At 40.2% G+C, this 24,993-nt stretch overlaps 2 long non-coding RNA genes across 2 annotated transcripts in view; one reads left to right on the plus strand and one right to left on the minus strand.

The window, feature by feature from the left end:
• The window catches only part of LOC131404073 (uncharacterized), a 78,691-nt gene extending 54,177 nt beyond the window's left edge, over positions 1-24,514 (minus strand). The window contains exons 1-2 of the long non-coding RNA XR_009219719.1: positions 24,220-24,514; positions 14,569-14,707 (exon numbers count right to left, since the gene is read on the minus strand). This is a non-coding gene — a long non-coding RNA (uncharacterized LOC131404073). The remainder of the gene's footprint in view (positions 1-14,568; positions 14,708-24,219) is intronic.
• Positions 3,832-12,828, plus strand: LOC131404074 (uncharacterized). Its single transcript, XR_009219720.1, has 3 exons — positions 3,832-3,921; positions 11,872-11,933; positions 12,372-12,828. It is a non-coding gene; the product is annotated as an uncharacterized LOC131404074 (long non-coding RNA).
• Positions 24,515-24,993: the final 479 nt, after the last annotated feature.

Here is a 24,993-nt window from a genome sequence, read left to right on the forward strand (position 1 = left end):
CATTTTATTAATGTGGTGTATTACGTTGATTGATTTGCGAATGTTGAACCATCCCTGCATACCTGGAATAAATCCCAGTTGATCATGGTGTATAATCTTTTTAACGTATTGTTATATGCAATTTGCTAGTATTTTGTTGAGGATTTTTGCATCGATGTTCATCAGTGATATTGGCCTGTAATTTTCTTTTTTTTCTGTTGTCCTTGTCTGGTTTTGGTATCAGGGTAATGTTGGCTTCGTAGAATGAGTTAGGGAGCTTCTCCCCCCCTCAATTTTTTGGAAGAGTTTGAGAAGGATAGGTATTAAGTCTTCTTTGAATGTTTGTTAGAATTCACCATGGAAGCTGTCTGGTCCTGGACTTTTATTTTTGGGGAGGTTTGTGATTACTGTTTCGATCTCCTTACTGGTGATTGGTCTATTCAAATTCTCTACTTCTTCTTGATCCAGTTTTGGAAGGTTGTATGATTCTAAGAATTTATCCATTTCTTCCAGGTTGTAGAATTGGTTGGCATATAGCTTTTCATAGTATTCTCTTATAATCTTTTGTATTTCTGAGGTGTCTGTTGTAATTTCTCCTCTTTCATTTCTGATTTTACTTATTTGTGCCTTCTCTCTTTTTTTCTTGGTGAGTCTAGCTAAAGGTTTGTCAATTTTGTTGATCTTTTCAAAGAACCAGCTCTTGGTTTTATTAATTTTTTGTATTGTTTTTTTAGTCTCTATTTCATTTATTTCTGCTCTGATTTTTATTATTTCCCTTCTTGTACTGACTTTGAGCTTTGTTTGTTCTTCTTCTTCCAGTTCCTTTAGGTGCATTGTTAGATTGTTTATTTGAGATTTTTCTTGTTTGTTGAGATAGGCCTGTATCGCTATAAACTCCCCTCTTAGAACCGCTTTTGCTGTATCCTATAAATTCTGGCATGTCGTATTTTCATTTTCATTTGTCTCCAGATATTTTTTGATTTCTCCTTTGATTTCTTCGTTGACCCAATCATTGTTCAGTAGCATTTTGTTTAATCTCCATGTATTTGTGGCTTTTCTGATTTTCTTCCTATAGTTGATTTCTAGTTTCATACCATTGTGGTCAGAAAAGATGCTTGGTATTATTTCAATCTTCTTAAATTTATGGAGACTTGTTTTGTGGCCTAATGTGTGATCAATCCTGGAGAATGTTCCATGTGCATTTGAAAAGAACGTGTATTCTTCGGTTTTTGGATGGAATGCTCTGTATATATCTACTAGGTCCATCTGTTCTAGTGTGTCGTTTAAGGCCAATGTTTCCTTATTGATCTTCTGTTTGGATGATCTATCCGTTGGTGTAAGGGGAGTGTTAAAGTCCCCTACTATTATGGTGTTACTGTCTATTTCTGTTTTTATGTCTGTTAATAATTGCTTTATATATTTAGGTGCACCTACATTGGGTGCGTAGATATTTACAAGTGTTATATCCTCCTGTTGGATTGTTCCCTTGATCATTATGTAATGCCCTTCTTTGTCTCTTTTTACAGTTTTTGTTTTAAAGTCTATTTTGTCTGATATGAGGACTGCTACCCCAGCTTTCTTTTCATTGCCATTTGCATGTAGTATCTTTTTCCATCCCTTCACTTTCAGTTTGTGTCTTTAGGTCTGAAGTGTCTCTCTTGTATGCAGCATATATATGGGTTTTGATGTTTTATCCAATCAGCCACCCTATGCCTTTTAATTGGAGCATTTAGTCCATTGAGGTTTAAAGTAGCTATTGATAAGTATGTACTTACTGCCATTTTTTAACTTTTTTTTTCCTCAGTGTTTTAGTAGTCCTTCTCTGTTCCTTTCTCCTTCTATACAGAATTAATGGTCTCTTTAGTTTGACCTCTTTCTGAAAGCTCTACTCTTTAATTCCCTTCCTCCCTCATTTTATGTTTTTGGTATCATATCTAACCTCTTTTTTGTGCATTTGTATCCATTACTCTCTTATCATAGAAATAGATAATTTTTCCTATTTGTGGTCTTCTCTTTTCCCCTTACATCAGTTCCTTTAACATTTCTTGTAGCACTGGTTTCTTGGTGACAAACTCCTTTAATTTTTGCTTGTCTGGGAAATTTTGTCAGAATGTCTCCTTCCATTTTGAATGATAACCTTGCTGGGTAGAGTATTCTTGGCTGTAAGTGTTTTCCTTTTAGCACTTTGAATATATCGTGCCATTCTCTTCTAGCCTGTAAGGTTTCTGCTGAGAAGTCAGCTGATAGCCTTATGGGGTTTCCTTTGTATGTAACTTCTCTTTCTCTTGCGGCTTTTAGGATTCTCTCTTTATCTTTAATTCTGGACAGTTTGATTATGATGTGTGTTGGTGTGGGCCTCTTTGGGTTTATCTTGTTTGGGGCTCTCTGTGCTTCCTGTACCTGGATGTCTGCTTCCTTCCTTAGGTTAGGGAAGTTTTCATCTATTATTTCCTGAAATAGATTCTCTGCCCCTTTGTCTCGCTCTTCTCCTTCCGGGACACATATAACACGGATGTTAGTGCACTAGATGTTGCCCCAGAGGTCCCTTAGACTGTCCTCACTCTTTTTAATTCTTTTCTCTTTTACCTGTTCACCTTGGGTAATTTCTTCTAGTCTTTCGTCCAGCTCGCACATCCATTCTTCTGTATCCTCTACTCTGCTTTTGAGTCCCTCTAGTTCATTTTTCATTTCCAGTATTGTATTCTTCATTTCTGATTGGTTCTTTTTTATATCTTCCATTTCTTTGTTGACATTCTCACTGAGTTCATCTATTCTTCTCTCCAGATCAGTGAGCATTCTTAACACTCTTTGTTTGAACTCTCTGTTGGTTGGTTGCTCATTTCTGTTTCACTTGGTTCCTTTTCTGGGGTTTTGTCCTGTTCCCTTATTTGGATGTATTCCTTTGCCTCCTCATTTTGCCTCTTTCCCTGTGCTTGTGTCTACATATTAGATAGGTCAGCTACGTCTCCTGCTCTTGGATAGGTGACCTTATATAAGTGATGCCTTAGGAGCCCTGCAGTGTGCTTCCCTCAGTTCTCAATGTTCCAGGGGTGACCCCTATGTGGGCTATGTGTGTCCTTCTGTTGTGGCCTGTTTGCTCTCCCCGTAGGCACCCAGGGAGGCCGCATTATGCTCCTGGGCAGCTGTTGTAATGCTCAGCTGCTTGTAGTTGTTGTGGGCCCTTCAGTCTCTTTATCAGGTGTGGGGAGCCCCAGCACAGTTGGCTGCAAGTTCTAATACCACATTTGTGTTGCAGTATGTCTTTTAAGTGAGTAGGCCCCCAGCGTGGCAGGTTGTGAGGCTCAGGGGCTTACAATTGCTATAAGCCTCCAGCCTTTAGGTCTCTTGTCAGCTCTCTGAGGATTACAGCTGGGTGGGGCTGACCTCAGGCACGGGAGCACCCAATTGTTTCAGGCTTTGGAAGGTGGGGCAAACCCCTATGTGGGTCTTTGAGAAGCACAAGTCTTCTGCAGCTGACAAGTCCCGCCACCCACAGGCCCACACACAGAGTCAACACAGTCCTGCCCCGTGTGTGCACCCCGACCTCCTGAAGTGGACCCAGTATCTCCATGGCAGGAGCCCCACACACTCCACCACCACCCCACACTCTCCACCTGCTCCTTGTGCACGCCCTGCCCCACTGAAGTGGGCTCAGTTGCCTGGCTGCAGAGAATCCAGTCACCAATCTATGCAGGCCCACAAGTTGCCTGAGGGCTTGTTGTTGGGTGTGGCCAGTCTCTAGGGTGGGCTGCCTGCCCTGGCTGAGCTGGATTAAATCAGTGCTCTAGTGGGTTGGGCAGACGTGGGCTAGCAGGCCCCAGGGAGAACTCCAATGGCGTCTGTGTCAGCACGCCCACACCAGGCCACAACAATGGCCGCCGCCAATGTCCCAGTCCCTGGAGAGGTCTCACCTCTCACCAAGATGCACTCAGGGCCTATCAGGTGAGTCTCTTTTCACCAAAGCACTGTGCACCTTTCTTTCTGGTGATTTTAGGTTGCTTTCCGTAACAGGTGAGTTTGAGCATGGGCCCTTTAAGAGCCGGTTTTAATTTCTTTGTGAACCAGCTTTTCTGGGGGTACTCCCCAATGTTTTAGTAGCAGGCAAAGTCAGATATTATGCTACTTGTCTCGATTGTGCTGGGTCCACAAAATGCCCCCAGTGGGGGTGCTCCCTGGCTCAGGGCCCCACGCCTCCAGGCAGGGCTGTGTACCTGTGGGCTGCTCCCGGGCGGCTGTCAGGCGCTGCAGCTTGTGAAGGAGGTGTTTTTCCTCTCCAGAAGGGAATTTCTGCCTCTTCCACCTCGGTTAATATTGTCATTTGTTGCAGGAGTTCTTCTTATCCAGTTTTCGGTTCTGTCTCGGGGTAATTTTTCCACGAGTAGTTGTAAATTGGCTGTGTCTGCGGGAGGAGGTGAGTTCAGAGTCTGCTTACACCAGACTTCTCTCTCTGTATGATTCTAAGAATTTATTCATTTCTTCTAGATTATCCAATTGTTGGCATATAGCTTTTCATAGTATTCTCTTCTAATCTTTTGTATTCCTGAGGTGTCCATTGTAATTTCTCCTCTTTCATTTCTGATTTTATTTATTTGAGCTTTCTCTCTTTTTTTCTTGGTGAGTCTGGCTAAAGGTTTGTCAATTTTGTTTATCTTTTCAAAGAACCAGCTCTTAGTTTCATTGGTTTTTTTCTTTTTTTTTTTTTTTTTTTTAGTCTCTATTTCATATTTCTGCTCTAATTTTTATTATTTCCTTCCTTCTACTGATTTTGGGCTTTGTTTGTTCTTTTTCCAGTTCCTTTAGGTGCACTGTTAGATTGTTTATTCGAGATTTTTCTTGTTTGTTGAGGTAGGCCTGTATTGCTATAAACTTCCCACTTAGAACAGCTTTTGCTGTATCCTACAAATTCTGGCATGTCGTATTTTCATTTTCATTTGTCTCCAGATATTTTTTGATTTCTCCTTTGATTTCTTCATTGACCCAATCATTGTTCAGTAGCATTTTGTTTGAACTCCATGTATTTGTGGCTTTTCCGGTTTTCTTCCTGTTGTTGATCTCTAGTTTCATACTGTTGTGGTCAGAAAAGATGCATGATATTATTTCAATCTTCTTAAATTTATTGAGACTTGTTTTGTGGCCTAATATCTGATCTATCCTGGAGAATGTTCTATGTGCATTCGAAAAGAATGTGTATTCTGCAGTTTTTAGATGGAATGTTCTGTATATATCTACTAAGTCCAACTGGTCTCATGTGTCATTTAAGGCCAATGTTTCCTTATTGATCTTCTGGATCTTTGGATGATCTATCCATTGATATAAGTGGATTGTTAAAGTCCCCTACTATTGTGTTACTATTTCTCCCTTTATGTCTATTAATAATTGCTTTATATGTTTAGGTGCTCCTATGTTGGGTGCATAGATATTTACAAGTGTTGGATTGTTCCTTTATCATTATGTAGTGCCCTTCTTTGTCTCTTGTTATAGTTTTTGTTTTAAAGACTATTTTGTCTGATATAAGTATTGCTATCCCAGCTTTCTTTTCATTGCCATTTGCATGGAGTATCTTTTTCTACCCCTTCACTTTCACTTTGTGAGCCTCTTTAGGTCTGAAGCTTGTCTCTTGTAGGCAGCATATATATTGGTCTTGTTTTTTTATCCAATCAGCCACCCTATGCCTTTTAATTGGAGCATTTAGTCCATTGACATTTAAAGTAGCTATTGATAAGTATGTACTTATTGCCATTTTGTTACTTTTTACCTGGGTCTTTTAGTAGTTCTTCTGTGTTCCTTTCTTCTTCCCTTGCTCTCTTTCCTTGTGGTTTGGTGACTTTCTTTAGTATTATGTTTGGGTTTCTTTCTCTTACTTTTTTGTATATTTATTACAGGTTTCTAGTTTGTGATTACCATTAGGTTCATATATAATAACCTATGTGTATAGCAGTCTATACGAAGTTGATGGTCTCTTGTTTGACCTCTTGCTAAAAACTCTACTCTTTTACTTCCCTCTTCCCACAGTTTATGTTTTTGATATCTTATTTAACCTCTTTTTTGTGCATGTGTATCCATTACCCTCTTATCATGGAAATACATAATCCTAGTGCTTTTGTCTTTTGACCTTCATAGTAGCTTCATAGGTGGCTGATGTGCTACCTTTACTGCATATTTGCCTGTACCAGTGATTTTATTGTTTTGTTTTTTGTTTTTTTGATAATTTTCTTATTCCTATTTGTGGCCTTTTCTTTTCCACTTAAATAAGTCTCTTTAGCATTTCTTGTAAGGTTGGTTTCTTGGTGATAAACTCCTTTAGTTTTTGCTTGTCTGGGAAACTCTTTATCTCTCCTTCTATTCTGAATGATAACCTTGCTGGGTAGAGTATTGTTGGCTGTAGTTTTTTCCCTTTCAGCACTTTAAATATATCGTGCCACTCTCTTCTAGCCTGTAAGGTTTTTGCTGAGAAGTCAGCTGATAACCTTATGGGATTTCGTTGTAAGTAACTTGTTGCCTTTCTTTTGCAGCTTTTAGGATTCTCTCTTTATCTTTAATTCTTGACATCTTCATTATAATGTGTCTTGGTGTGGGCCTCTTTGGGTTCATCTTATTTGGTCTCTCTGTGCTTCCTGTACCTGGATGTCTGTTTCCTTCCTTAGGTTAGGAAAGTTTTCAGATATTATTTCTTCAAACAGATTCTCTCCCCCTTTGTCTCTCTCTTCTCCTTCTGGGACACCTATAACACAGATGTTAGTGTGCTTGATGTTGTCCCAGAGGTCCCTTAGACCATCCTCATTCTTTTTAATTCTTTTTTCTTTTTTCTGTTCAGCTTGGATGATTTCCTCTAGTCTTTCATCCAGCTCAATGATCCATTCTTCTGTATCATCTACTCTGCTACTGAGTCCCTCTAGTGAATTTTTCATTTGCACTATTGTATTCTTCAGTTCTGATTGGTTCTTTTTTATATTTTCCAATTCTTTGTTGAAGTTCTCACTGTATTCATCCATTCTTCCAAGATCAGTGAGCATCCTTTAGACTATTAGTTTGTACTCTTTATCAGGTGCATTGTTTTTCTCTGTTTCATTTAGTTCTTTTTCTGAAGATTTGTCCTGTTGTCTTATTTGGAACATATTCCTTTGTCTTGTCATTTTGCCTCTTTCTCTGTGTTCATATCTGTGTATTAGGTAAATCAGCTACGTCTCCTGATCTTGGAAAAGTGGCCTTATGTAAGAGATGCCTTATTAGGCCCAGCAGTGTGCTTCCCTCTCGTCACTAGTTCCAAATGTTCCAGGAGTGTCCCCTGTGTGGGCTACGTGTGTCCTTCTGTTGTGGCAGGGTTGCACTTGCAGGTGCATAGGGAGGGTAGGCTGTTCCCCTGGCCAGCTGGTTGTAATGCTTAGCTACATGCAGCTGCTATGGTCCCTTCAGTCACTTTATCGGGTTGGAGGAGCCTCAGCTCAGTTGGCTAATCTAAGATCTAATGGCACATTCTTGCTGTAGTTTTTCTGTTAACTGAGTAGGCCCTGAGAGTGGCTGGTTTCTAGGCTCAGGGGCTTACAATTGCTGTAGGCCTCCAGCCTTCAAAGCTGTTGTCAGCTCTCTCAGGAATGCAAATGGGTGGGGCCAGCCCCAGGCATGGCCGCATGCAATTCTTTCAAGCATTGGAAGGTGGGGCCAATGTCCTATGTGGCTGTTTCAGAAGCACAAGTCTGCTACAGTTGACAAGCCCCACCACCCACAGGGCCACACACACCATCAACACAGTCCTGCCCTGTGTGCACATCGCACCCACTGAAGCAAACCCAGACTACCTGCTGCAGAGGCCCCATACACTCTGCCAATGCAGGCCCACCCCTCATGCATGCCCTGCCCCACAGAGGTGGACCCACTCACCCAGCTGCAGAGGTCCCACGTACCCTGCCTACACGGGCCCACAAGTTGCCAGAGGGCTAGCTGTTGGGTAGAACCAGTCCCTAGGGTGGGCTGCCCACCCTGGCTAAGCTGGATTAAATCAGTGCTCTAGTGGATGGGGCAGACACCACGCTAACAGGCCAGGGGAAGAACTCCCATAGCGATTGCTAGTGTCTGTGTCAGCACGCTTGTACTAGGTCACAATAATGGCTGCTGCCAATGTCTCGGTCCCTGGGGAGGTGGTCCCAGCTGCCTCTTGCCTCACCAAGATGCGCCCAGACCCTATCAAGTGAGTCTCTTTTCACCAAAGGACTGTGTACCTTTCTTTCTAGTGACTTTACGTTGCTTTCCGAAACATGTGAATTTGTGTATGGGTCCTTTAAGAACAGGCTTTTCTTTCTCTTATTTTCAATAGCTTTTCTGGGGGTACTTCCCATTGTATTTAATAGCCAGCAAAGCCAGATATTATGACACTTGTCTCAGTTGTGATGAGTTCAAAAGCTGCTTATTATGGCAAAGCATTCCCACTTAGATCCCCCACTCCTCCGGGGAAAGCTTCGTACCTTAAGATTGCTCCCAGCTATGATGTGCCGCAGCTAGAAGGTGGCTTTTTCCCCTCCAAAAAGGAATTTCTCCCTCTTCCACCTTAGTCAGCACTGTCCCTTGTCGTGGGGGTTCTTTTTATCCAGTTTCTGGTTCTCTCTCAGGGTTAATTTTCCCAAGGGTAGTTGTAAATTGGTTGTGTCCATAGAACAAGGTAAATTCAGAATCCTCCCATGCCGCCATCTTCCCAGCAGCCTCCTCCTCATCTTTATTAACAACAATAAAAACAATAACAAATATCCACCCTTTGAAATCCGTAGAGCTAAGTTCTAGAGAACAAAAACTCGTGAAACCCAGGCCCTATCCTTGAACATTGCCCCATAAATATTGTATCACATCCAGAACAGCTCTCATTGGGGGAGATTCTGGCCATAACCAGCATGCCAGAGGAACTGCAGGAGGGCAGCAAGCCTAGGCTGAGAGAGCAGGCCTAGGATTCAAGGTACCTATTGGGATCAGGACAGCAGACTAATTCTTTAGTCATCAGGTTTTCCTAAGGCTGGTCCTGTTGCTGAATCCTCTTCCTCCCTTAGTTGACTCCTAAAATCAACCCAATCTCCTCTTTACTGTCTGCACATCTTGCCTCACCCACAACATCTCTCCTGATTCTCCCAGAAATTCCACATTTGGTTTCTGTATTGTCTTTAAACTGACTCTCTTCTTTAGGACTCAGAATCATTTATTTTATTTAGGATCAGGATCTAAAATTTCTACAAGATTTTTCCAGGACCCTTTAACAAACTAAGAGTTTTCTAGAGATGATGAATGACATTCATGGAATGCATATTACAACTTAGTCTTGCACTACTCTGTAGGACCCAGGAAAGCCTGAGTTTTCCTGCCACTGTAGCCCTGCTGTCTTTCCAAATGGAACTAGGCTGATGTTGATACGTCTTTGGAGATTGAAATCCACAGACATCACTTACTTTTCTTGACATCACTGTTTTTGCCTTCATCATTCCTGTGATCTGCATGTTAATATCATTCATCTTGCTCTCCTATGGTTCTAATGATCTCATAACTCAGTTACAGTTTTTGTTGTCTGAGGGAGGAGGATGAGGAAGAAAGAACTAGCCTTAGGATAAGTTGATACTGTAGGCGGCAAAGAGAAAAGGAAGAAACCTGGGTCCTTGATGACTTTTCTTTTATTGTTGTAAAATACATATAACACAAAATTTGACGTTTTAACCATTTTTAAGGAGACAACTCAGTTGCATTAATTGCATTCATAATGTTGTGCCACCATTACGACTATCTATTTCCAAAACTTTTTCATCACCTCAAACAGAAACATTGTAACCATTCAGCAACAGCTCCCATTCCCCCTTCTCCCCAGTCCCTAGTGACCTCTAATCTACTTTCTGTCTCTATAAATTTGCCTATTCTAGATATTTCATATAGTGGAATCAAACAATATTTGTCCTTTTGTGTCTGGCTTATTTCACTTAGCATAATGTTTTCAAGGTTCAAGGTTTCTGAGGTATGGTAACCATTATCAACAGTGATTCAATTCATATTTTGTGTATCTGGTTATAAATTTTATATAGCATTTTATTTGACACAATATAAATCCACTTGATTTGAATATATTGGGGGTGTGTGTGTGTGTGATGTGTGTACACTTTAGTTCCATGAGCCTTGCGAAACTGATTCTACAAATAACATATATAAACATAAATGTATAGGGCTTATATTTTTGGCAAAGTGACACATACATTCCTCTTATTTATTAAATCACTGGTTTTGGTATTATGTAGAAATATTTGTAGATCTATTTCAGAACAGAATTAAAATATTGTGAAAATTACAGCTTAATAAATGTTCATTGTAAAAGAAACTTTAGAATTTCATTCTTTTATTGCTGAATAATATTCCATTGTACAAGTATACATACGTGTAAACATTTGTTTATCCATTCATCTGTTAATACATACTTGGATTATTTGCACATTTTGGCTTTTGTGAATAATGCTGCAACAAACATTGATGTACAAGTATCTGAGTCCCTGATTTCCGTTCCTTTGATGATACAACTAGGAGTGGAATTGCTGGCTCACATTAATTCTATGTCTAGCTTTTTGAGGAACCACCAAACTGTTTTCCACAGCAGCTGCATTTTACACTCCACCAGCAACATATGAGGGTTTCAATTTCTTCACATCTTTGTCAATATTATTTTCATTCAAAAAAAAAACAACAACATTATTATAGTCATCCTAGTAGGTGAGAAGTGGTATTTCATTGTAATTTTGGTTTATACTTCCCTAATGCCTAATGATGTTGAACATCTTTGCATGTGCTCATTGGTTACTTGTATCTTTTCTTTAGAGAAATGTCTATTCAAGGCCTTGCCCATATTTTAACTAGATAGTTTGTCTTTTTGTTATTGAGTTCTAGGCGTTCTTTACATATTCTGGATATAGACTTTTATCACAGATATGACTTACAAATATTTTGTAGGTTGTCTTTTCACTTTCTTGACAATGTCCTTTGATGTACAAAAGTTTTTAATTTTGATGAGGTCTAATTTATCTATTTTTTCTTTTGTTACTCTTGCTTTTGGTATCATATCTAAGACTCTAAGGCCAAATCCAAGGCCATGAAGATTATCCCTATGTTTTCTTCTATGAGTTTTATGGCTTTAGCTCTTATATTTAGGTTATTGACCCAATTTAAGTTAATTTTTGTATATGGCTTGAGGTGGCAGTCCCATTACATTCCTTTGCATGTGGAAATCCAGTTGTCCCAGCACCTCTGTTGAAGAGAGTATTCTTTCTCCATTGAATGGACTTGGCATCCATGTCAGAAATCAATTGGCCATAAATATATGGGTTTACTTCTGGAATCTCAATTCCATTTTATTGGTCTATATGTCTATCTTTTTGCCCTTGATGACTTTTTGAGTTGCTGAATTAACAAATCCTGAAGGCTACCGTATTCATTTTCTATTGCTGCTATAACAAATTACTACAAACTTGGTGGCTTAAACAAAAACAAATTTATTATCTTACAGTTCTAGAGGACAGAAGTCCAAAATGGGTTTCACTGAGGAAAAACCAAGGTGTCAGCAGGGCTGCATCCCTTTCTGGCAACTCTAGGAAAGAATCTATTTCTTTTTTTTTTTTTTTTTTTTTTTGTGAGGAGATCAGCCCTGAGCTAACATCCGCCAATCCTCCTCTTTTTTTGCTGAGGAAGACGGCCCTGGGCTAACATCTGTGCCTATCTTCCTCCACTTTATATGGGACGCCGCCACAGCATGGCTTACCAAGCAGTGCGTCGGTGCGCGCCCGGGATCCGAACCAGCGAACCCCGGGCCGCCGCAGCGGAGCGCGCGCACTTAACCGCTTGCGCCACCGGGCCAGCCCCCAGAATCTATTTCTTTATCTTTTCCAGATTCTAGAGGCCACCCACATTCCTTGGCTTATGGTCTTCTTCCATCCTCAAAACCAGCAATGGTAGGTGGAGTCCTTCTCACATTGATTCACACTGACTTTCACTCCATCATCATGTCTCTTTCTCTGACTCTGACCTCTCTTTTGCCTCCCTCTTCTACTTTTGAAGACTCTTGTGATTACATTGGATTCATCCAGATAACCCAGGATAATCTCCCTATTTTCAGGTCAACTGATTAGCAACTTTAATTCCCCCTTGTCATGTGATAAATAAATGGCAAGCAATAGGACATATTGGAGTATATGAGGAAGCAATTTGGTGTAAAACTAATTCAGCCTGACCTTGTTTTTCCAAAAGGGCCAGATGTGGCCTTTGAACATGCATTGTATATCTGCTTTAAGCATTTACTATGTCAAAAAGACAGGAAAAAATGCCCTTAAGATAAAGTAACTTCCCCCACCTCAGCATTTCCTTAAGGATAAGCATCTCTCTCTCTCTAGGATAGGGATTGATTGCTGACCTGCTGTGACCACCCAGCTGGACATCATAGACCTGCTACCTGCTGTGTTCATCAACTGCAGTGTTAATCACTGTGCCAGCTAGGCAGTCTAGGCAATCTCGTGACTGTTGTAAAAGGGACATTGCAATCATATGTGATACATGCTCTTTGATGGTATATAACCACTCTGTACACCCCACTTCTTTGGTGCCCTTCCTTCCTTGGGGAAGGAGGGCCCTGGGCTATATGGTTCTCAAATTTTGCTCATAATAAACTCACCCCAATTTTGATTTATATATTGATTATGGATTATTTGCATCAACACATGTAATATAACATATTCACAGGTTTCAGGAATGAGGACATGGACCCCTTTGGGGAGCCATTATACTACCTTTCACAGCCACTCTAGTTCTGGACTCATAGTCATTTGATACAATAAATTTCCCTATGATTAAAGCCTACATAATTCGAGGCTGGGCCTGATTTATTCACCATAGTCTCCCTATCACCACTCAGCACAGTGCCTGGAGTATAGTATATATATGATAAATACTATTAAAAGACATAGTTATTGCTGCTCTTAGTGCCCAAATAGTTTAGGCCAGGGATTTTCAAACTAGATCCTACAGAATCTTAAAGTGCCATTGCGGTGCCTTAGGGACCACTTGAGGTGGGGAGGGGAAACTGCTGAAGAAAAGGATGAGTTGGGCCCCCACTTCTAGCCTAGCTTCAATCAAAGCAGTTTGCCTTTATCTATTTTATATTTTGAGATCTTGTGTAAAATTTTATTTATAAGAAGGCTTTCTACTGTTACACGAAGCTTAAAAAACACTGGGATTAGGTCACTGACAATATAGCACAATTTCAAAATGTTTGCTTCATTGAGATGTTGATTTTATAAGATAAACTGAACCAGCTGTCTAGGTGAGTTACCTCTGTAATGAGAAGGACGTGCTTCATGTGGTGCCCAGCTGAAACTGGGTTGAGTAGAACTGGAGCATGAGATAGTTTCTTTACAACTCAGCATTCTAAATATAGTTGCCTGTTCAATCCCCCAAATATTTTCTTCCAATTAAGCAATTCTCTTGGCCCTGTAAGTTTCAAAGCTCCTTGGAATTCAGTTGGAAATAAAGAATTGCCTTTTCCAAGCTACTGAGAGAAGAAAAACAGTAGTGAGCATTATTAAGTGCTTACTTTGTGCCAGGCACAGTGCTAAGCAATTTACACACATTGTCCCTCATGTGTATGCAATCCTTGCCATAATCCTGCAAAGTACACAGTATCTCCATTTTACTGATGAGAAAACTGAGACTAATAAATATTACATAATCTGCCCAAGGCCACAAAATTTGGTAAGAGATCTTTTAGTATTTCCCCCCATATGCTGGTCTCGAAGACACCTATAAAAATAGGGGACCAGTTATCTTGCTGTCCTAAAATGACCCTTTCACTTATGTAATGTTCAGTCTCATTCAGAGATTTCAGATTCATAGTTATGTTTAAGTGAAAAGTAAACTATATGGAGTGGGTAATCTGGGTAAAGAACACACCTTCACTAAGATATAAAATTTCTGGTTGACTTTGGAATAAGCAGAAAGTTATTTGTTGAAATCTCCACAGAATGTCTCAAATGCTTCCTGAGTGGAGAATAGTAAGCAGCTGACCAGAGGCAGTGTAGCAAAGATTAATAGCCTACTCTGAGGGCAGTCACACCTGGGTTTGGCTTTGAACCCAGCTGTGTCACCTTGGGCAAATTCTTAACCCTACGAGGTTTATGTGTTCTTATACATTAAATGCGGGTGATAACAGAGGCATTGAGAGGATTAAGCGAGATAATGACAACTGGAAGTGTTTACAATAGTCCCAGTCATACAGTAAGCACTCAATAAATATTGGCTTAGTATAATTGAGAGAATTTTAAAGTTGGTGGATATAAATTTTCAATATCAGTTCTCATTGTACAGTAGCAGTAAAAATTAGTAGCAATAATAATCAATCAGTCAAATAACAATAATAACTGTTCCTTCTCTTTCCTAATCATCTATTGTTCCCTCTACAGAAATGATCCCATCAGCATCAGGATAATATGCTTCATCTTAAAAAACAACTCTCCTGTGCACGTTTCCCTCTAGCTGTCATCCAATTTTTATTCTCCCCACTAAAACAAAAATCTTCAAAATCCTGTTTATACTCACCGTCCAAACTTCCTCTCCTCCCATTCTCTCTTGAAACCACACTAATGAAGTTTTCTTCCCAACACATCTTTGAAAACCGCTTTTGTCAAGATGACCAATGACCACCTCATTGCCAAATCCAATCTTCAGCTTACTTGTCCTGTAAGCATCATTTGACACAGTTAATCATCTTTTCCTTTTTGAATCATTTCTTCACTTGGCAACCATAACAGCACTTACTCTCTCAGCTTTCCTCCTGTTCTCTCAGTTCTCTCCGCACTCTCTCAGTTCTCCTTTTCTATCTCCTCCACTGGTTCCTACTCATCCTCCAGAACTTTTACTAGAATGCCCTGGGCCTCAAATCTCTCTGTCCTTTAGCTAACCCCACTCTAGTGAGTGATCTTATCCAATTCCATGCATTAAATACCATATACAGACTAACAGCTCCTAAATGGATATCTCCAGCTCCAACCTCTCCCTTGAATTCCAGATTGTATATCCAATTTCCCACTAGACATCTCCATTTAGATGCCTAGTAGATATCTCATATATAACATTTCCCAACCTGAACTCCTGTTTTCTTATTTCTAGCCTCCACCCTTCCTTAACTCTATACATGGCAACTCCATTTTTTTCAGTTGCTCAGGTGAATAACTTCTTTGACACCCTCCCCCACCGCTCCCAGCTGCATCCAATCCATAAGCAAGTCCTATTAGCTCTACCTTCAATCTGGCTTTGGTCTAATAACTTACCCTACAATCTAATAAGCAGCCAAGGTATTCCTTATGTTAAAGAGAAAAACCACAAAACTCAAAATGGCGTCACTTATGCTAAAGCCCATGATACCAAACCTAAATTTAATACCTAACCTAATAGCAGTTTGGACCTTCCCCAGAAATATAATCTTAATCAATCAGTCTGGAATCTTCTGGTCAGTACCAATGAGGTAATCTGTCACCTGGGTCCTCTCTATCTCCCAGAGAAAGAAGAGGCAATCTGCATGATAAAACACTTGCTTGTGCCCTTCCTCCCAAAGAGAAGATGTCCTGGCCCAATACTTTCTTTTCTTTTGATAGTATCCTTACCCCATCCTCCTTCTGCCTATAAAAACCTACCGTTTTGTACAATTCCTTGGAGCACCCTTCTATTTGCTGGATGGGATGCTGCTGGATTCATGAATCGTTTAGTAAAGCCAACTAGATCTTCAAATTTACTTGACTGAATTTTGTTTTTTAACACATTTTAAAATTTATACCAGATAGTGTCACTCCTCTGATTAGAAATTCTATAATAAACTTCCCCTCTCACTCAGAATGAAATCCAAAGGTCTTAATATGGTCTACAAGGCACTTCATGATGTTGCCCCCAGTTCTCTGATTTCATCGCCCAGTATTTTTCCCCTAGCTCACTCCACTCTAGCCAGACAGAACTCCTTAGTCTTCCTTGAATACTTCAAGGCTTTGCACTTACTTGTCCCTCTAATTTAAACATTCTTCCCACTTATTTATAAGTACCTTGCTCCCTCACTTTATTCAAGGGTCTGTTCAAATGTCACTTTATCAGAGAAACCTTGAAATAGTCATCCCATCTCCATCACTCTCTATTCCTTACCTTGCCTCATTTTTCTTCATAGCATTCATCACTACCTGAAATATTAAAAATTTTTTATTATCTGTCTTCTTCATTATAATGTAAGTTTCATAAGTCCACTAATTTTGTCGTTATTATTAGTTACTATAGCCTAACTGCATAGAATAGTACATGGCACATAGTGGAAGCATTCATAACTATTTGTCAAATTGATAAACCATTTGTTAAGTCCCTACTATGTAACCACTATCTTAGTCAATCCTACAACCACCTGGGGTTAAACACTTGGGCGTTGGTGTCAGAATGTCTTGAGCCTGATACTAACTCTTCTACTAGTTGTATCAAGTTGGACAAGTTACTTACCCTCTCTAGATCTGTTTCCTCATCTGTATATAATAGGAAATATCTATTTCATGGTATTATTGTAAAGATTAAAAGGGCTAATGCACAAAAGAGCTTTGCACAATGCCTAGAAGTTGCTTAACATTAATACAGATAAGAAAACTAAGAATCAGAAACGTTAAAAACCCAAAGTCAAACAGACAGGTCATAGAAATGGAGGGTAGGATGGATACAGAATCTAGACCTCAAATGCTGGACAATTTATTTGTATTTGACGGATAGTTCTTGAAACTAAATCTAGACAAGCAGCTTTCCTCCCTCCTTTTGTTCCTATATCTAAAAAGCAAAGTAAAGCCTTGTTTTCAAGTTTTATGAGATCCTATTGAGATGTCCAGTTTTCTGGAATGAGTACTATCATTTTTCTATTTTCATTTATTCACACAACAAACACATAACTAGGAATTTATCATCATCCTTGGAAAAGAAGCCAAGTGTTTTAATTACAAGAAAATTAGGAGAACTGAAAGAGTGCTGAGGAAATTCAGGGGCGAGAGTCATACCTTTATTTCTTTGTAGGTGAGAACACTCTCCTGTTCCTTCTCTTTACTCTCAACCCATATAGCAGTTTCTTTGTAAAGCACTTGCTATGGAAACACAAATACATAAGAATGGTGGACAAACATACATACTTTTCCCCTAAGTGTTAAGGATTCTTGTTTAAATTCCTAACATCAATTTCTCAAAACAAAAAGGTATAGATAATCTTTGGGGGGAGTAAACCAGAGTACTTACTATTCATCTCATCTGGTTTGCACACTCATAAGTGGTGCCTCTGGGTACACCATGAAAAGAGCTTTAATTAAGAGCAAACACACTTGGGTTTTACTTATCTTGGGTCCAACAATCAGACTAAAGAGTTCATTAAGTGGGGGAAAAGCAGATACCTTTTTTTTCCCGAGTTTTTGGTCTATTTCTGCAGTTACACAAAAGAAAAAAAGCCACATACATTGTGTAGGATTATTTACAACCTCTGGAGATAATGAACATGCAGCATTAGTGTGCATGGATACTATCATCTGTTAAAAGAAACACACTTGCAGTGGGCCTGTAACTACAGAATTCTGAGGTTGAATTTCAGGATTTATTGGGGTAAGGGAGTGATTCATAGGGATGTTGATATTTTAGTATTTTCTATTCAACATGGGAATTCAGACATTATCCTAGGAAAAATGAAGGGGAAAATTATACTTCTCAACTTTATTTTCAATGAGGGTGAATTTGCAGGGATGTCAAGAATTGGATAGTCCATTTGCCAAATCTCTGTTTTACATATGCACTTTTTTTGCCATCTTATTCCTCTCAAAAACATGTTGTCAAGAGTCATTCCTGTCACGGTGTCTAGTGCCAGCACTGTCCAAATAAGAGGCTATTCAGTGTAAGAAAGAACCGGCTTCAGAGGCACAGATGCTATATTAGTGTTGGAAGAATTTCTGTGTGGAAGCCTCTGTGCTTTACACTGAATAAAACTGTATAATTTACCACCACTTAATCCAGAGACCCCTCCTCCTTCTATTTATGGTAACTGCACTGTGTTGTTTTTTTTTAACTACATCTGGACTGCAAATATAAAAAATACATTAGTTATAAGTAGAGTGGTGACAATAAGACAAAATCCTTGCCATTACTACTTTCACTCAAAGGCCTAGATTCTGTCTCACAAAGTGAACCCCTTGGGCAAACCTCTCTAAGCCTCAGGATCCAGATTGGGAAATTAGGAATTACAATATCTACCACCACCACCAAAAAAAAAATGTTGCCAAGATTTAAAGCTATAACCTTCATATACCATTTAGCACATACAGCACAGGGGACATAATCAATAAGTGCTAATTGAAAGGGAACTAGAGTACAGAGGTTTGCAAGCAAACAACCTAATTTCCATCCTGCTCTACCACTTACAAACTATATAACCTTGGTCAGCTTAAGTTCTCCGAGCCTCTGTTTCTTTCTCTTTAAACTGTAACGATATATTACCTATCTCATAGATGTGTGATAGTTAAATGTGATAATACATTTACAGTGCTTACCACAGTGCCTGACATGTTTATACATTAGCCATTATTATTAATTCATTACTTCTTGAATGCATGTGTAAATAACATATTTTAGCATACTTTCAGGAAAATCTTCTGAGAAATAAGTTCATTTATTTTCCTGTAAGAATGGAGACTGACATGGGATCCTCAATATATAAGTAGAGAATTATAGAGCCCTAAAGTAAGTAGGAAGCATCTCTGACCTGATTAGATCATTTTAAGATCTCTCAGTCCAGATACATCCATCCTGACATGGATGTACACAGACATTCCTGTTCCAAGTCCTATTGAGAAGCCCACAGGCTTTCTAAGTTTCCAGCTGTGCCTGCCCCTGGAACAGACTAGACATCCAAAGGAGAAGTAGCTCTTATCTGGCCCTCTTTGTACTCTTGGTCCCAGCTAGGCCAGTTCCTTTGGCTCTTTGCTCAACAGCTCTCTGGATCCCAATTTCCATGAACCCATGTCTGTTCCATCTTTAGTTCTCCTGGAATCCAGAGTCATTTTATCTTGTAGACATGCTTGTTTTCCTATTTCCAGTTAACTCTGAATAAAAAACTACAGACACACAAAAACCCTCATTCAACACAAGGACACAAAGACACACCAAAGAGACCCAATGCATGCAGTCAAAGCAACTGGAGAGAAGTCACTAAAGATGCAGTTAGAATCACAACACTTCCAGCACCAAAGGGGTTTTATAAGTTGTTCCTGTGTTCAGTGAAGGATATGACATTCTGAAATGAAAAAAGTCTGCTTTGTGAATAGATCACTCCATGAAAATCAATTCAGAAATATTTAAGTCCTAAAAATTTTTAAAAAGGCACTTGATTCATTCATTCACTTTTTCAATAAGTGTGTGGAGAAGTAAGAATAATGGCTAACATTTATTGAGCATTTTCTATGTGCCAGATACTGTTCTAACCACTGAAAAATGATAATCCTCAAAAGAAGTGGATAATTGTAAGATCTCCACCTTACTAAGTAAACTGAGGCACAGGGGGGTTAAAGAATTTGCCCAAAATCACATGGCTAGTAAGTGACGAAACCAGAAGGTATCATTTGCAAGAAGGTACTTTGCCAGAGGCTGAGGATACAAAAATAATAATATCTAGTCCCTGTCTTCAGGAAGTTTACATTCAAGTGAAAAAGTCAGACAAAAAGAATAAACAAATAATTTCAAATAGCACTATAAAAGGAATAGAAAATGAGATACAGAATATTGGGGGAATTACTTTTGGTAAGATTGTTGTTTTGGGCCCCAAACTTCATACGTTGGAGTTCTAACCCCCAGTACTTCCAAACGTGACTGTATTTGGAGATATGGCCTTTAAAGAAGTAACTTAAGGTAACATGAGGTCATATGGGTGGGGCTGTATCCTATATGACTGGTGTCCTCATAAGGAAAGAGATTAGGACACAATCAGACACCAAGAGAAGACCATGTGAAGATGCCTGAAGAAGACAGCCATCTACAAACCAAGGAGAGAGGACTTTAACAGAAAACAACCCTACTGACACCTTGATCTCCGACTTCCAGCTCCAGAACTGTGAGATAATAAATTTCTGTTGTTTAAGTCAACCAATCTGTAGTACTTGGTTATAGCAGCCCGAGAAAACTAATACAATGGTCAAAGGAGGCCTCTCTTTGAAGTGAGCAAATTTAAAATTAGAACTTGCAGAGCCAGCTCTGGTGGCCTAGTGGTTAAAAGTTCGGAGCGCTCTGCTTTGGCAGCCCAGGTTTGGTTCCCTGGTGTGGAACCACAGCACTCGTCCGTCAGTAGCCATGCTGTGGTGGCAGCTCACATGGAAGAACTAGAAGGACCTACAACTAGAATATACAACTACGTACTGGGACTTTGGGGAGGAAAAACACGAGAGAGAGAGAGAGAGGAAGATTGGCAACAGATGTTAGCTCAGGGCGAAGCCTTCCCAGAAAAAAAAAAAAACACACAAATTGAAAAAAGAGAGAGAGAGAGAACTTGCGGAATGAAATAGAAGAGTTCCAGAGAGAGGAAAAAGCAAGAGCCCCTGAGGTGAGAATTAAAAGCTTCAAACATCTTCTGGTTTCAGAAGCCATCATAGCCCCTTCATTGAGCGATTACTCACAGAACACTTTATAATTTGGAAAGTGTTGTACAAAATTATTCTCAATTAATCATCATAACAACCACACAAGGCAGATATTAACAGCTTCATTTTACAGATGGAAACCATGGCACGAGAATGTTAAGTGAGTAGTCTAAGGTCATATAGTAACACAAGAGCCAAAACTTGCACCCAGTTCCTCTGATGCCAAAGCCAACATTCTTTCCATTATACCAAAGTTTCCTCCTAACGAAGAACATTCCAATTTTGTACAAAGGACTCCAGGAATCATAAGGCCATATCTACAGAGAGAAAGGCAGATTAAGAGTTGGGAAATTATAATCAGGGTAGAGAGTTCTTCCGGTAGGAAGTGCTTCATTTCTTCACATGTTTCATTTCCCTACATTGTCCTCTTCTTCTCCTCAATAATGATGGTGTTATATTATAGGTTTAATTGGTTTTTAAAATCTGTTTTCATGAATAAGATATTTTCATTGCTTTAATTCCCCCTTCACTTTGACTGAACCGTGCCCATGAATTCTCTTCAAAATGGCTTTGAGTTTAACTGCAGCCTTTGCAAAATGGAACTTCAACAACTACCTACAGTGCTTGCCACCAAGGCATGGGGAGGCAGTGCAGGCAAGGGAGATTTCCATATAACACATGTGTTCTAAGTACAAAATTACAATAATTAGAGACGGCAAAGACTGAGCAGACTCTCTTCAGGAAGAACAAGGAAAGATTATGAAAATGTTTAGTCTAGGCCTGGTCCCATTCTCCTAATGCAACATAAAGTGAACAAACCATATACATCTTCTCTAACAGACTATTCCATGATCTAATCAAATGTAGTTTTAGCCCACTTGGACAATGTCATGACCCATAACTCTATCATATTTCACAATCAGTTCTTCCCACTGAAGCATCTGGAAATCTGAAAGTATAAACAAAACACATTTATTCGATAAATATTTTTGAGGGTCTATTATGGAGAAAGCCCTCTATTAGCCTGCGAATGTTATAAAAATTGTTAAGAATAAGACTAACTCTCAAAATGAATGTAAAACCCTAACAGAAAGATGTCATCCTTACCTATAACTATAATATAGTTATAATTCCAGGCAGAATTTGTAATTTGTACAGAAAGAGTCAAGAAGGGAAAGGAGAGACTCATATCTAATTGTGAGCATTAGGGAGACTTTCATGGGAGAGAAAATACTTAAATTGGACCTTGAAAGGTGGTTAGGATTTCAACTGGTACAGATGATAAAGGGCCAACTTTCAGATGAAGAGAAAAAAACATGAGAAAAATAAGAAAAAGTGAAGCATTTTCAGGAGACAACTTGATGAGAGTTTGCATGTCAGGCTGAGAAGCACTGGCTCTATTTTGTAAACAATACAGACCCAGCAGAGGCGTTTAAATAAGGGGAAGTCTAACACTGAATGCCTACTATATGCCAGGCACCAAGTCTGGCCTATTACATACAAGTTTATACTTTAATCACCACAATCCAAACATTCACAACACACTAAGATGCGAAAATTGAGGCTTAGAAAGGTTAAACACAGAATCAGCAATGGGAACGACATGATCATAACTATGTTCCAGGAGATGAGTCTAGTAAACATTAGGAAGAATCTCATTTATTATCAGAAATGAGGAAAAGATGATTTAGGATCAGGATAACGACATGCTGAGTTTGAAGTGAGTAAAACACAGCTAAGTGGAGATTTCCAAATAGCAATTTTAAAGGTAAGGATGGAATTGATTTAAGAGGTTAGAGCTAGATGTAGATTTGAAAGTCATACCTACAGAGATGATAGTTTAAGTCATGGGAAACACAGGATGACAAAAGAGCAAACTAAGAGAAGACAGCAGAAGGTACAACCTTGGGAAACACCACCATTTAGGAGGCAAGAGGAAGAAGGCATGCCAGTGAAGCAGAGAAAAAGTGAAAAGAAAGATTAAGGTGGAGGATAGCAAAGCTCAAATTCCCGTTATATAATAACCTCAAATCTATCCACAAAGTTGGAGATGAAGATGAAGGGAATGAAGGAAGATGCGAGTGGAATAAGGAGATTGAGAAAAATGCCGAAGAGTTGGAAAAGATGTTGTGGGGAAAGCAACAAGGAATCAATCTGACAGGAATGAAAGTATTGTCAAAAGCAGCAATGAGGTCCAGCTAAGATCAGAGCAAGGATTTCTGGAGGAGTCAGAGAGAAGAATATTGTGACTTTCTCTAGGAACAATGATAGCCTATGAACATAACGAAACAGGCAGTGAAATAATAAGTTGAGGGGAAAGGAGAATAGAGGGTTGTGGAACCAATCAGGGAGCCCAGACAGAGAAGAGAGCAAGTGATTTCTGCTTTCCCCATTGTCTCTGACAATCCCAATTGTGGCTGAAATGATTTTTTTAAATGCAAAGATCAATAGTACTCAAAATTTAAAAATTCAAAATAAGCATCCAAACCAACTTTGTTTCCCTAGGGAAAACAGGTACATCAGCCACACTGAAAGACATAAGTATATGTACATTGTTCAACAATGCTGAATTTGAACAAATTTCCCCTCTAAGCTATGAGCCAAATTCTGACTTTCTGTAAGTTCTACTGGTCTTCTCATTACTCTGTATGGAAAACAGTTTGATCACGTAGAAAGAACTCAAATTTGGAATCAGAGCGATCCAAAATAGAATCTTTGCTTTATCATTTATCAGCAGTGTGACATGAGGAAGTTATGTTTCCACTCTGAGTTCATTTTCTTAGAGATAGGATTATTATGTGGGTTCAGTGAGATAGCATATGTAAATCAAAAAATATTTATTTATTCCAAAGATAGTTAAGTGCCTTAAATATGCCAGGGTCTATGTGAGAAACTGGGATTAAAAAGTTGAATAAAACACTAAAAAGCAGTTCCATACCCAAGGAACTAACAGTCTAGTAGAAATAACAGACATTTAAATAAGTACAATGCAATAATAATGACAGAACGCAGAAGATGCAGATGGAACACAGAGGTGGGAGTGAATATCTATTTTAAAAGGTGTGGAGGCGGAGTCAAGATGGCGGCGTAGGCAGACTCTGAACTCACCTCCTCCCATGGACACAGCCAATTTACAACTACTCGTGGAAAAATTACCCCTGAGACAGAACTGAAAACTGGATAAGAGGAACTCCTGCAACAACGGACAATCCTAACTGGGGTAGAAGAGGCAGACACTCCCTTCTGGAGAGGAAAAACGCCACCTTCACAAGACGCCAGCTTCACGGGCGCCGGGAGCAGCTCACAGGTAGCACCCTCCCTGGATGCGCGGGGCCCTGAGCCGGGGAGCGCCCCCACTGTGGGCATTTGGTGGACCCAGCACAATCGACACCAGGGGCAGAATATCTGACTTTGCCTGCTACTAAAGCATTGAGGAGCACCTCCAGAAAACCCGGTTCACAAAGAAACTAAAACTGGCTCTTAAAGGGCCCGCACGCAAACTCACCCGTTTCAGAAAGCATCCTAAAATCACCAGAAAGAAAGGTGCACAGTGCTTTGGTGACAAGAGACTCACCTAATAGGCCCTGAGTGCATCTCGGTGAGGGGTGAGACCTCTCCAGGGACTGGGACATTGGCGGCGGCCATTGTTGTGGCCTGGTGCGAGCGTGCTGACACAGACGCCATTGGAGTTCTCCCTGAGGCCTGCTAGCCCAGGGTCTGCCCCACCCGCTAGAGAACCGATTTAATCCAGCTCAGCCAGGGCAGGCAGCCCACCCTAGAGACTGGCCACACCCAACAACAAGCCCTCAGGCAACGTGTGGGCCTGCATAGATTGGTGACTGGATTCTCTGCAGCCTGGCAACTGAGCCGACTTGAGCGGGGCAGGGTGTGGACAAGGAGTAGGTGGAGAGTGTGGGGTGGTGGCAGAGTGTGTGGGGCTCCCGCCGTGGAGAGACTGGGTCCGCTTGGGGAGGTCGGGGCGCTCACACGGGGCAGGACTGTGTTGACTGTGTGTGTGGACCTGTGGGCGGCAGGGCTTGTCAGCTGCAGAAGACTTGTGCTTCTCAAAGACCCACATAGGAGGTTTGCCCCACCTTCCAAAGCCTGAAACAATTGGGTGCTCCTGTGCCTGAGGCCAGCCCCACCCAGCTGCAATCTTCAGAGAGCTGACAAGAGACCTAATATGCTAGAGGCTTATAGCAATTGTAAGGCCCTGAGCCTAACAACCTGCCACGCTGGGGGCCTACTCAGTTAAAAGAAATACTGCAACACAAATGTGGTATTAGAACTTGCAGCCAACTGTGCTGGGGCTCCCCACACCTGATAAAGAGACTGAAGGGCCCACAAC

This window comes from Diceros bicornis, chromosome 4, assembly GCF_020826845.1.
Source record: "Diceros bicornis minor isolate mBicDic1 chromosome 4, mDicBic1.mat.cur, whole genome shotgun sequence".
NCBI lineage: Eukaryota > Metazoa > Chordata > Mammalia > Perissodactyla > Rhinocerotidae > Diceros > Diceros bicornis.